A 12973-nucleotide genomic window follows, 5' to 3' on the forward strand; every position below is an offset into this window, starting at 1 on the left:
GGTGCAATTTGCCTTCCTATCCATGTGAAGGACATCACTGAAATTGTTCTTGCAACCCCCCAAACTCATCCTTTCCTTTCTCTGTGGACTCCTCTAGTACATTCTATTCCATTGATAAATGTTTGTCCTCGATAACATGTGTTCATTCACTTCTCATCTCTTTTTTGGATTTCTGTTATTTCTAGGGAAGGTTTTAACGAGGTGGTGTCTCTTACTTGTTAGTAATTACATGCCGTTTAGATTATATCTTTGTTACCTCACTTTCCTTCTATTTGCATTAGCTCAATGACTGTATTGAAAAATGGGGAGTAATATGACCCACCCAGCACATGCCCTCCAAGAGCTCAACCTGCACTGCGAGAAATGAAGGCAGATGAGAGATGTGTAGTAGCTGTCTGTCTTGACTGGTAAGGGACCTCTTTCACCTCATGGGGTGTTGCTTTGGCAGAAAGTAAGGTAATTGACTGTTTCCAAAGCAAAGAGACTTCAAACTTTGTCTGCCCACTGGACTGGCTGCACACTTGGATGTCCTTAAGGTCCCCTGTCTCCCATGGGACTGGATCAGCCCATCTCTTGTCTTCTGGTGTTGAATACTGTCTGTGTGCCACGGCCCAGCAATTTGCAGCCATTCGTATCAACCCCTCCTGTCTACTCTATCCGAGAACAGTGAAGTTGAGATTCTCATGATGAAAACTCTCCCATAACTACCAGGAGGTGCCTGAGTGTCGCCGTCCCCCCACCCATAATTATCTCGCCTGAAATTTAGGTGCTCTACCTGTTTGGGTGGGAGTGTGCTGGGTTGTGTCAGAATTGTCACCCAAAAGGCCCTCAAGGTTTCTGTAAGAATGCATTAAGCTAGCACATCCGTATGAAAGACTTGTCCTCCTTTGCTGATCGGAAGGAGGCTCCCCAGAGCAAGTGTGACATCGACACGGCAGCAACACGGCACACGAATTTCTCCTTCCTGTTGCTAACCTTTATTTCCACTAGTCACACTCTGTCAGTCATTCCTAAACAAATTCCGGATTCATTCTTTATCTCAGTCATCCTCATGATGCACAAATTATCTCAGGCACTTCACTAATTAAACATCCCAGAACCCTCCTCGTCATTAATTTCAGCTCTGCTACCCCCAAGGCACCACAGCGATCATTATTGATTTCTTACCATCAACCACCAATATTTACAGTATTGCTCCTCCATTTCTGTGCTAGCGACTGTTTTCTCCATGCTTAGTCATCCTTCTGCCAACTTTGCTTTTCTAAAAGAGACAATGAATAGTAAATTCCTGGTATATTTTAAAGTCCAAATTAGCTCGCACCATTAATGCCCATTTTCTTGTATACAGAACTCAGGTTGCCATATTAAGTGACCAGAAACAGTTGCCTGAAGTGTGCATTCTTCCCCGCCAGCTGCCTGGGTCCCACTGCTGTCTCAGCCCCCAAATAACACACGAGACTCTATATTAGTTATGAAGCTGTTGGCCATTTGCTATGGTTACTTAATGGCTATCTCTGACTTAATTATTAACCCATAATTACTAATATATTTTTTATAAGGTCTATTTTACTGAGGACACAGACTCTCCATTCTTGACTACATTTCCCAGAATCCTCCTCAACTCCCAGTCCCACCTATCTTGCTTCCCTATTGGCCAACAGTGTTTTATTATCAACCAATAGGACAAAATATACACAGAAGGACTTCCCCCATCAGTTACTTGTTTTTGTTTGTTTGTTTGTTATTGTTACTTATACAAATTATCCTGAGAGAGCTGAACAAATGTCTATTTATCTGATCCCAAGCAGAGGACCAATGGCAGACCAAGAAAATGATTTCATGCAAATTGGTCAACTAGTGAGGCTATTTGGATTACTTGCAAATGTGTGGGTATTTAAAGGGACCTGATCACCAAAATGCCCTCCACAGCATGGGCAATGATGCATGGAAACTACATCCTTAGATGTTTTTGCACAACTTGCAGGTTGATCTGAAGGGAGAAGTTTTTTCTCCAGCAATCGTTACTGCTTTTGTAACCTTGGGAAGAGCCTTGTGAATCTTGTGAGTTTCGGGAGCTTCCTAAACCTTGTAAGTTTCCTTGGGTTTTATTATCCTCCTTCCTTTCCACTGAAGGGAATGTTTCAATTAAGAGAAAATACCTACACATCATCACCATTAAATCATCAACAATTTCCCCCTAGAATTGCCAGAAAATGGTCCATTTCTCCCAACATCCATTACTGGAGATGGAAAGTCTGTCCCTTTCTGTAAGGATGCCTTAATAGTACAATTTCAATACTGATGCCCAGAGCTCTCTCTTAACTCTTCAGGCAAGTGTTGTTTGTATTTGTCACTGGATATCAAGCTTGCCCTTCTTGACATTGTACTTTCAAAGTGTAGGATGTCTCTAAGCATTCCTATATGGGAGTCACAGACAACAGAATCATTCTCATCTTTTCCTAAGATTGTGTTACACACACACACACACACACATTCCTTTTCAACACACTGTTAAGACCTGTGGAGACATTATTCAATGGTGTGTGTTGCTATAGTATACAATGTAAGCAAGTTCTTTTTCCCAAAGGTTACTCCTACACTTTGGAATGAGTTTTTCTTTAAATGTGCCCTGGCTGGCTCACACATTTCACCCTAGTCCTTGTTCGGCTCCTATTGTTCACAACCTGGCTTATGCAGTCAGTTTATGACCTAAGAGAACAAAGACCGACTACCCTGAGTGCCAGTGTGAAGTACTGGATAGCCATGATGTAGGGCACTGGTCTTCCTGCCTTTGCATGTGAACTGAGATCACCACTCTCCCTGGGTCTGCTGACCCCTGGGCAGAACTATAGTATCTACTTCCCCAGATCTGCAGTTGGTGGACTGGAATCCTAAGACTTTTCAGTTCTAAGAGTCAAATGAGAAAAATCCTTATAGAAGAATCAGAATCTCTGTCTCTGCCTCTATGTCTTGTTCTGTGTCTCTGTTTCTCCCTCCCTCCTTTTAAATTTTTTATTACTTTAATTTTAAATTGTTTGCTTCACATGCCAATCCCAGTTCCCTCTCCCTCCCCTCCTCCCGCAGCCTCCCACCCTATCCCCACTTCCTTCTACATAGGGGATCTCCAGAGTCTGTCATTTCACTCAGGGCAGGGGCCAGGCAGTCCCCTAAGAGTCCAGGCTGAGAGAGCATCCCTCTTTGTGTTATGGACACATGAAGTCCATTTGTGTGCCAGGGATAAACACTGATCCACTGCTCAGGGCCCCATAGGTTTCCCAGGTCTCCTCACTGACTCTCACACTCAGGGGGTCTGGATCAGTCCCATGCTGGCCTTCCAGCTGTCGGTCTGGGGTCCAAGAGCTCCCCCTTGTTCAGATCAGCTGTCTCTGCTGGTTTTACCAGCCCATTCTTTGCCAATTTGCTCATTGCTCCTCTCTCTCTGTCACTGGTTTCCATGGGTTCAGTTCAGTGTTTAATTGTGGGTGTTTGCCTCTGCTTCCATCAGTCACTGGATGAAGGTTCTAGGAAGGCATATAAGGTAGACGTCAAGTTCATTATCAGGAATGGGCATTTAAGGTAGTCTCTCCACTATTGCTTAGCTTGCCAGTTGGTGTCATCCTTTTAGATGGCTAAAGGTCTCACTGGTGCACGATCTCTCTTCAAACCTATGACTCCCTATTATTTATTATGGTATTTTTCATCCTGTTCTCCCCCTATTTTACCCCCCACTCAACCTTGGTGTTCCCCCATGACCTACTCCCTCCTCCTCTTCTCCCCCTCTCTTCTTCCCAGCTCCCACTCCCCCCACACTCCCGCCATGTTCCCAATCTGTTCAGAAGATCTTGCCTCGTTCCTCTTCTCTGGGGTACCATGCATACCTCTCTTAGGTTCTTTCCTGTTTCCCAGACTCTCTGTCAGTGGCATTGTAGGCTGGAACTATCCTGATCCATGTCTAAAATCCATATATGGGTGAGTACATACCAAGTTTGTCTTTTTGTGACTGGGTTACCTCACTCAGGATGGTTTCTTCTAGTGCCATCTATTTGCCTGCATATTTCAAGATTCCATTGTCTTTTTTCCACTGAGTAGTACTCTATTGTGTAAATGTACCACATTTTCTCTATCCACTCTTCAGTTGAGGGGCATCTAGGTTGCTTCCAGGTTCTGGCTATTACAAATAATGTGGCAATAAACATAGTGGAACAGATGTCCTTGTTGTACGAATTTGCATCTTTTGGATACATGCCTAAGAGTGGAATTGCTGGGTCTTGTGGTAGATTGATTCCCATTATCCTGAGGAATCTCCATATTGCTTTCCAAAGTGGCTGTAAGAGTTGGCACTCCCACCAGCAGTGGAGGAGAGTTCCCCTCTCTCCACATCCTCTCCAGCATAAATTTTCTCCAGTGTTTTTGATTTTAGCCATTCTGACAGAAGTAAGATGGTATCTCAGAGTTGTTTTGATTTGCATTTCCCAGATGGCTAAGGATGTTGATCACTTTCTTAAGTGTTTCTCAGCCATTTTAGACTCCTCTATTGAGAATTCTCTAGTTAGTTCTATACTCCACTTTTTAATTGCATCCTTTGGTGTTTTGGAGACTTGCTTCTTGAGTTCTTTGTAAATTTTGGAGATCAGCCCTCTGTCAGATGTGGGGTTAGTGAATATCTTTTCCCATTCTGTGGGCTACCTTTTTGTCTTATTGATTGTGTCCTTTGCCTTACAGAAGCTTCTCAGTTTCATGAGGTCACATTTATTAATTGTCAATCTCAGTGTCTGTGCTACTGGTGTTATGATCAGGAAGCAGTCTCCTGTATCAATTCTTTCAAGGGTACCTCCCACTTTCTCTTCTAAGAGGTTCAGTGTGGTTGGATTTATGCTGAGGTCTTTGATCCATGTGGACTTAAGTTTGTGCATGGTGACAGACATGTCTTCTACATGCCAACATCCAGTTATGCCAGCACCATTTGTTGAAGATTTGTATAAGATTGTATAATTTTAGCTTCTTTGGCACCAGATTGTTTTCAGTAAACATGTTTTTAGTAAACATTGTCTAACAGCTGCCTGCTCCCAGGCTGATGGGGAAGTGGGCCTCTGGCCAAGGTGTTTTGTTCCCACATTTATGTGTGATTTGAGCTTTAGTAATCTTTCTTTCACGAATGTGGGTGCTTTTGTGTTTGGGGCATAGATGTTCAAAATTGAGACTTCATCTTGATGGACTTTTCCTTTGATGAATATGAAATGTCCTTCTTCATCTCTTTTGATTGATTTCAACTTGAAGACTGATTTGTTAGATATTAGGATTGCTATACCAGCTTGTTTCATGGGTCTGTTTGATTGGAAAATCTTTTCCCAACCCTTTACTCTGAGGTAAAGTCTGTCTTTGACGTTGAGATGTGTTTCTTGTATGCAGCAGATGGATGGGTTCTGTCTGGCTGTTGTTTAAAGTATGTATCCCCAATAACCACCACAGGGATTTTTTTTTAACAGATCTGTACTGTAAGATGCTTTCAGCCATGAGATACCTGTCTGTTTCCAGAAGAAATGGAGCCTGGATGCTTTCACAACCCAGGGATCCTTCTGTCTGTCTATGGAATCTGCTGTAGCTATCTTTGGAGGAGGGGCAATATCTAGATCCTAACCTGTGTGCAGTAATGTTATAAAAACAAGCTTAGACTTTTGTCTCTTGGATAATGCACTCAATTCTTCTCTACTATGGCTTCTTTATCTGTCAGTCTTGGATGGCAGTAGTCCATTTCTAGGTGTGAGTATAGGGTCAATGTTGCCCAGGGTTGGTTGTAATTTATGACCACTGCCTCAACACCAGAATTCTGCCTCCCGCCTCAGTGATCACCAGCCTGACCTGTTACATTACCATCTCTCCTGGATCATTTCTGTTGTGGTGGTAAAACACCCTGTCATAAAGCACTTTAGGGGAGAAACAGGTTTAGTTCAGATTATGGTCCCAGGTTTATAGTCCATCATTGTGGGGAAGACAAGGCAGGAACTTCAAATAGCTAGTCATATAACATTCACAGTCAAGAGCAGAAAGGGAGTGCATTACAAGTTCACTGCTTGCTTGCTTGTGATAGACGTTATTTCTCCTCTTTAGCAGAGTTCTGAATCCTCTTCCGTGGGACAGTGCCATCTGCAGTGGGCTGGGTCTTCCCACAGCAATTAATTCAATTAAGACAATCACCACAAACATGCGCAAAGACCAACCCAATACAGACAACCCTTTATTGAAACTTCCCAGGTGAGTCTGGGTTGTGTTAAGCTGATAATGTTAGCGTTGACAATGTTAACCATCACACTGTCTGTATCCTCCTTCATGGTTTCTTCCTCTCGCCTGTTGTCTCCATCTTCATCTTCTTCAAGCCAATTAGGTAACAAGCCTCCTTCGCTCAAAGTACATTCCATGCATTGTCACAGAAGTCCATGTGGTCCTCACTAGAGTGTGATGAAGAGTTTCAAGGTGTCCTGAGCATAGACGCTGGCCTGATGCTCAGAGACGTTGTGACAATAACCTCAGCTGCAAAAGAGAACCCAGATTCAGAAATTTCCATGTTGACCCAAAGTCATCCAGCTACCCACAGTCTGTGTCTCCCTTCTCTTTCTGAAAGCAGCCTACCAAATGTGGAGGTTAGTCAACAGGGTGTGTGTGCACGCGTGCGTGCGTGTGTGCGTGCGTGCGTGTGTGTGTGTGTGTGTATGAGGATCTTCTGTTATTACAAAAAGAATACTCTCCTTCTGTAGGTGACCTGGAATTATCCTAAATGGAATGGAAAACCAATTTCTCAATGTTGTGTTGACCAGTCACCCAGCCTTGGATTTCAGTCTTACCTCCTAAGCCATTGATAAACCCCCAGAAATGAGAAAGTCCTTCCTCTTGATAAAAAGATTTAGTGATAGTTTCCATGTCATACCTCTTCCTCATGAATGTTATTGGAGTTTGGGGCATTGCTCCATCACCCACGACACAATCTTTATGCAGAGAGCATTGCATTTTATTTTTCAAAAGTGTAGACAAAGGGTGCTCTTCATCTATCATGGTTCCGAACCATTCATGTGCTATGCTGCTGAGTCTGGGTGTGGACAGCTGCCTTGGAAATCAACCAGACAATGCATATCAAGGCTTTGTCATATTTTTATGACTCTTGTTTTAACAGTTTTACTGCTAGAAATCTCCTTAGTGGAAAAAATGTAGAAATAAAGGTGAAGATTTAAGTCTACATGAATGTGTGTGTTCATCTGTGTTGTGTGGGTGTTTGGGAGATGTTGTTTTGATTTTGGTTGGAAAAAAATGGAACCAACATACTTCACAATAGTGTGTGCCATTAAAATAATGAGAGCGTGTTAGAAGGATAGACTATGATACGGACATTTGTAGCAATGCTTAATGGTGTGGGGAAGTAATTGTGATGTTTACTGAAAAGGCAGAAATATAAATTCCAAGTGAGTCTCCGTAAGATTTTGCACATGTGAATTTGCTTAAGGAATAGTTTTCCAGGGAAAGGGCGGGAATCAGAATATTACAGGTCTGTGTCACTGGTTCTCACTGTGAGGTAGTGTTGTCCCCAAGGGAAGATTTTGGCATGTCTGGAGATGCTTCTGATTACGATGCCTTTAGATAGGGGATGCTGCTGGCACTGAGGCTGCCAGGCAACTGAGAATCACACAAGAGCCTCCAGTAAAGACAACTGTTTGGAGCTGGGCTTGAGATTCATATAATCCCCACACATGGGAGTCTAGTATGCAGGTTCCTGGAAGTTCAAAGATAGCTTTTACTACATAGTGAGTTCCAGGGTAGCCTTGACTGAAGAGTGAGATTGTTTCAACAAACAAAAAGGAGAAAAGGAATCTCGTAGCCTTGACTCTGAGGTTAGGAAGTCCTGTAGGAACATCTGGGTGCCTTTGAGAATGACAGAACATTACTCAGCCCTTGCAAGGCTAAGGTTCTGGTCATTCAATGGCCACCAAAGCTAACCCAAACCAGAGGCGTCTTGTTTCCCAGATTGGAGGAATGGAATTCAAGGATCATACATGATGAGTTTTAGCAAGAAGTATTTATTACAGGGAACTTGAGAAAGGAAAAAGGCAGAGCTTTCTAGTGGGCGGGGTGGCATTGAAGTTAATAAGGTGTTAGTTTGTGGAGGGACGGAAGAGGGATGAGGTGTGTTGATGTCTTCACAGTTCTAATCATATTCTCGGCATGGTTTCTAGGAAAGGGATGTCTCTTTATGGAAAATGGATAAGGGAAGACCAGCCCTCCATTACTGGCACCCCGGTCTCTTGCCACGGTGAAACCAGAGACTATTTTAGCTTAGATTATCCTGGCATCTCTGGCCTCTGGCAAGAATGAGGCTGTGGACATCTCCAGCTTTCATCCAAGGAAGAAATTGGTCACTTTTCTCTGGGCTCTCTGGCCCTCAACTGCAGATTTCTACTTCCTGTCCTCACCACTGCTCTCAGTTCTCATCTTCTATCTGCCTCTTTAACATACTGTCCATTGTGCACCTGGCTCCCTCCTCCCTTCATCACTGAGCTCTTTCCCGATCTTCCTCTTCCATGTCCTTTCTGATGTCTAGTGAAGCCTAGCATGGCCAGAAAAATTCTAAGCTTTTAACCACGTATTAGCCAGTGTTAGTTTACAGCAGCCCAATGAAGTGGTTTCCATTCTTACCATTTTAGGAGATATAATCTCTTTACACTGTCCTGAGGTTTTTAAATCAGCTTAGTAGCAGGTCTGGTATATGGATGCATGCATGCACACATTCATTAATGTACACACACTTACAGTATGTGTATATGTATGTATGTATATATGTATGTATGTATGTGCAAATGCAGTATCTGTGGAGAATAGTGTCTGTCGAGAACTGTTTCTAAGACTCACAAGAAAAAGAAAACCCACAGACACTCAGGTCCCTTATACAGAGTAGCATAGCATTCTCATATAATGTGTGCACATTCTCCCATATACTCTAAGTCAACTCTAGATTGACAATAATGCCTAAGAGAATGTGAATACTTTGCACATAGTTGTGCAATGTGGCTTACAGGATGGCAAGAGGAAACTTCTGCATGTGTTCAGTATAAATGCAATTATTTAATTTTTTTAGGTACATGACTGGATGAGTACATGAGTACGGAGGGCTGACTGTACACATATATGGGTGTGTGTATATTATCTATGTGCGTTTTGGTAAAACAAAAGTGGTTAGGTTGAAATGATGGGTTTAGGAGGAAGTTTTGCTTCTTAATCATAGTTTTTTGTCATATTTTTCTATATTTATAATTTTCCGTGTGTGTGTGTGTGTGTGTGTGTGTAACATAATCCCTTATGATATTAAAACAACTGACTTGCGTGCTAGATCTGTAGAGAGCTGAAGGACACACAGAGTCCTAAGAGGACAGTCCTTGTCATGTGAGAAAATGTAAAGACACACCTTTCCACGGAACCATGCCACATATGTCCCTGGAGCACAGCACTGGGTTGCAAGGCCAAAACCACCACCCTAGTTCCCCAGATCCAAGGCCATGGACATCAGTGTTGCTGATCCTGCCTGTACCGATCAATTTCCTTGCTGTGTGTTTTGCTGTGGATGGCTCCCCCGGGATTCATTATTTCCTATTGATCTTATACGCGAGGAAGCTTTTCCATTTACCCTTAGAATGACCTGTGTCATTCCCCCTCCTTCTAAAGGCATTCTGGTGAATGCGCACATCCTAATACAGGTTGGCAACTCTGTTTGCATAGCAAATGTAACTTGGGACCCTTTAAACAGTAAATGTGGGATATCCCTCTAGTGAGACCTTATGATTCCAGTTGCCTGAAGGTGAGTTTCATTTTTTTTAATACTGGGAGTTTTAAATACAGATTTGATCTTTAAATAGCCACCTTAGCCATAATTATGCTTGAAAGATCCTTCAATTGACCCCCAAGGAGGAAATTGACCTTTCTTCCCGTACAGCAGCATCTAGACAGCTGCCTGCACTCAGAGGCCAAGATGCCTACAGATGATCAGGACCTGCAAAGCTCCCTGCTTCCCCTCCCTTCAAGCCTTGCTGTGTGTTAACAGATCCCCTTTCAAAGAGCTCTGGCTGGACACAAGGCAGCAAAACCCATAGACAACTCTTGAAAGGATGGTTCTCTCTGCCAGTGAATTACCAGCCAGAGACTAACACAGTATTCTCTGAAGAAATGTAACAAAGTCTGGACTCTTGACACTCTAGAGTGATGCTATCCAGGATACAGTGAAAACTAACGGGCAAGCATCAAGCAAGAACGCATCATCTGTAATGAAAATAGGCAATTATTACCTATGCTGCAATGACCCAGATCACTGGATTGGAATCGGGGCACAAGAACTTTAGAATGGACTTTCTAAATTCATTTAAGCACGTTAAAAGGTAACAGTAATGAATGAACAGCCATGGAATTTTAACAGAGAAACAGACATCGAGAACAAAAGAAAAAGGGTTCTAGAATGAAAACACACAATACTAGAGGTAAAACATAGCCAGTAGGATTCACAATTACAGACAACAGGAGAGCCATCAAACTGGAAACACTGACCGCAAATGCAGTACTCTGTGGTTTTTATGTAGAATTTGTTCTGACAATTAACCCCTTAGGAATCAGAATGATGTGTCCAACCACAAGCTAGGACTATACCATTGATCCTAGCTTATGATAGTTTTTATGTAAATGTTTCACCCCGTTCTCTAGTGTTGAGGAAACTGACTCCCATTATTTTTATTTCGTCACTGTCTCTTGGTGCTTCCTAGTCACACACATCCCCTCACAAGCCATACCTTGTGTTCACGCCGTTCTGCTCTGGTTCTGATACCTGAGGCAGGCCACTGGCTGGACTCGTTGAACATTGTCTTCTACCACCTCTGGCTTAGTTACAGATCCCAGTGGGCTCCTCCCATGACCTCTGCAAGACTCAAAAGCTGAATCCTTTAGACTTATAATTGATATCATTTATATGTTAATGCAATTAATATAATACCTCCTTATACTTAATATCATTTCTTCTGTGTGAAAAGTTCCCCTGGCCATGGCTACTGCACTAATTCCTCCCTTTAAACCTAAGTTTAAACATGTCTTGACTTGGGAAGACTTCTTGTACTTGACAGGGGTGGCTGCGATGCCTCTCTGTCTTTTCCTTGGTCTTCTGCATTCTTCCATTGCCCAAGTAGATTCATGCTCTAGTGTGCCTTGGTCCCTCCAGTGCATCCTGGCTTTCCGAATTAGCATCTTCAGAAGCTAAGGCATCAAGACTATCTGATGGAGAGACCTCGTCAGTGTATGTGCGCTGCAGCAGCACTAAACACGTGACAAAGGAACGACGGTGAGCGGCGGGAACAGTGGGAGTTGCATGGAGTCCAAGGAGGAGCACCAGGCATGTGTGCTCCAGGCACCTGCAGAGCTTGCTCCCCCATCTCTTGCTCCCTCCTTCCCTCTCCCTCTAACTCCTCCCTTCCTTCTCCCTTTGCCTCCCTCTCCCTTGCAGCTCCACCACAATGGGGTCAGACTTCCACCTACCTCCTCATTGAGGCAGAGCCCTTCAACATTCAAGATCGTTTGGTTTTCAGGTTTGTGTCAAACGGGGCTGCTCGCATGGCAGCGTTTCCTTTCAGACGCCTTGGGAATAGTTCAGCCAAATGAAAATGAACCTTGGTAATCCATAAAATAAACAGCATGGAAATCTATCCCATCAGATGTGGCAGCTTTACAAAACTGCCTGACCTTTCTCAAGACCCTTAGATTCTCACTCCTAGTTTGAGGCAGAAAGTAGGAGCCTTCAACATATTTAATATCCATGAGAACCCCTAGAAGGTTAGAAAGGGTATCCAAGGAGAAATCTCCTATGAAGGAAGGAGAGGGGAAAGGAGACCTATTCTGCACTCCTAACCTGACCTACAAGGGAGACTCAGCTGGGTGCAGCGTTGAACTAGTCTGCATTTCTCTCTGCTACAAACTAAAGAGGCTGGGTAGTAGGACCCAGGAGTCTCCAAAGCACAAGAGTCAATTGCTCTTTTCTTCACTCCTACATCCCCAAGAAGCTGCCACGGGACATTTCAGGGTCCGGCAGGAGTCTCCTACTGACCTGTTCAGTGGGAATCGATTTCCACTCTGAGTGGGTCATTTGTCTCTTCTGTTAGTGGGCTGCTGATCCAACCAGATGGAGATGCTTTGACCCAATATTAAGGCTTTCCACAATGGCCGTACTGGAGAGTTCCATCTCCACCCAGCCTTAAGCCAGGAGACATTAGCAAGTCCGCTACAGCCTACTGAGAGACTGCATGGTGTAGGAGGAGACTTTAGGACTGCCCCACTAACAAACTGATGTAGTAATGAAAGGGCGGTGAACTATGCCACTAGCCATGCCCACTTTGGGCGTGGCTAGAGGCATGTACAGAGATGATAATAAAAGACCGTGCAGGAGAGCCACATGCTCTCTTTTTGGCTTCTGGTTCTGTGGCAAAAGCTGCACTGACTCACCTTGGTTGCCATCTTCTCTTGTAAGTAATTTCTACAATAAACAGTTACCTATACCCTCAACAAGTGTGCTGCTTATGGTTACAGCCACAGAGTGGATTTCAGTGTAGGGTCCTCCCTGCAGGTAGAGCTGGGGAAGGCCCAGTCCAGCCGGCCTCTTCCCAGGGGCTGAGCGGGATGGTGAGTGTCCACGACTCAGACCCTCCCCCAATTAGTTACCAGGGAGAAAAAACCACACTGAGTCGGCAGTCTGTCGAAGCAGGATCTTGATTTATTCCAACATGCAGGAACTTATATAGGACTAAGGTAGGGGATGGGAATCTTGGGATAGGGTAAGGTGACGTGAGGAGTTAAGGGCCAATAGTATTCCACCAAGCAGGCAGGTAGCTAGGCAAGGGCAATCTTGCATCAGATCTGGCTGAGTCACCTCCACGTAGAGGTTACGGGTTAGAGACAGGTCACTAAA

At 43.8% G+C, this 12973-nt stretch overlaps 1 long non-coding RNA gene across 1 annotated transcript; it reads right to left on the reverse strand.

Moving 5' to 3' along the window:
• Positions 1 to 6222: 6222 nt before the first annotated feature.
• LOC121133653 lies at positions 6223 to 12429 on the reverse strand. Its single transcript, XR_005870592.1, has 4 exons — positions 12116 to 12429; positions 11551 to 11681; positions 10815 to 10939; positions 6223 to 6528 (listed from the first exon to the last, which is right to left on the reverse strand). It is a non-coding gene; the product is annotated as an uncharacterized LOC121133653 (long non-coding RNA).
• Between the last annotated feature and the right edge of the window lie 544 nt (positions 12430 to 12973).

This window comes from Mesocricetus auratus, unplaced genomic scaffold, assembly GCF_017639785.1.
Source record: "Mesocricetus auratus isolate SY011 unplaced genomic scaffold, BCM_Maur_2.0 Super-Scaffold_100023, whole genome shotgun sequence".
NCBI lineage: Eukaryota > Metazoa > Chordata > Mammalia > Rodentia > Cricetidae > Mesocricetus > Mesocricetus auratus.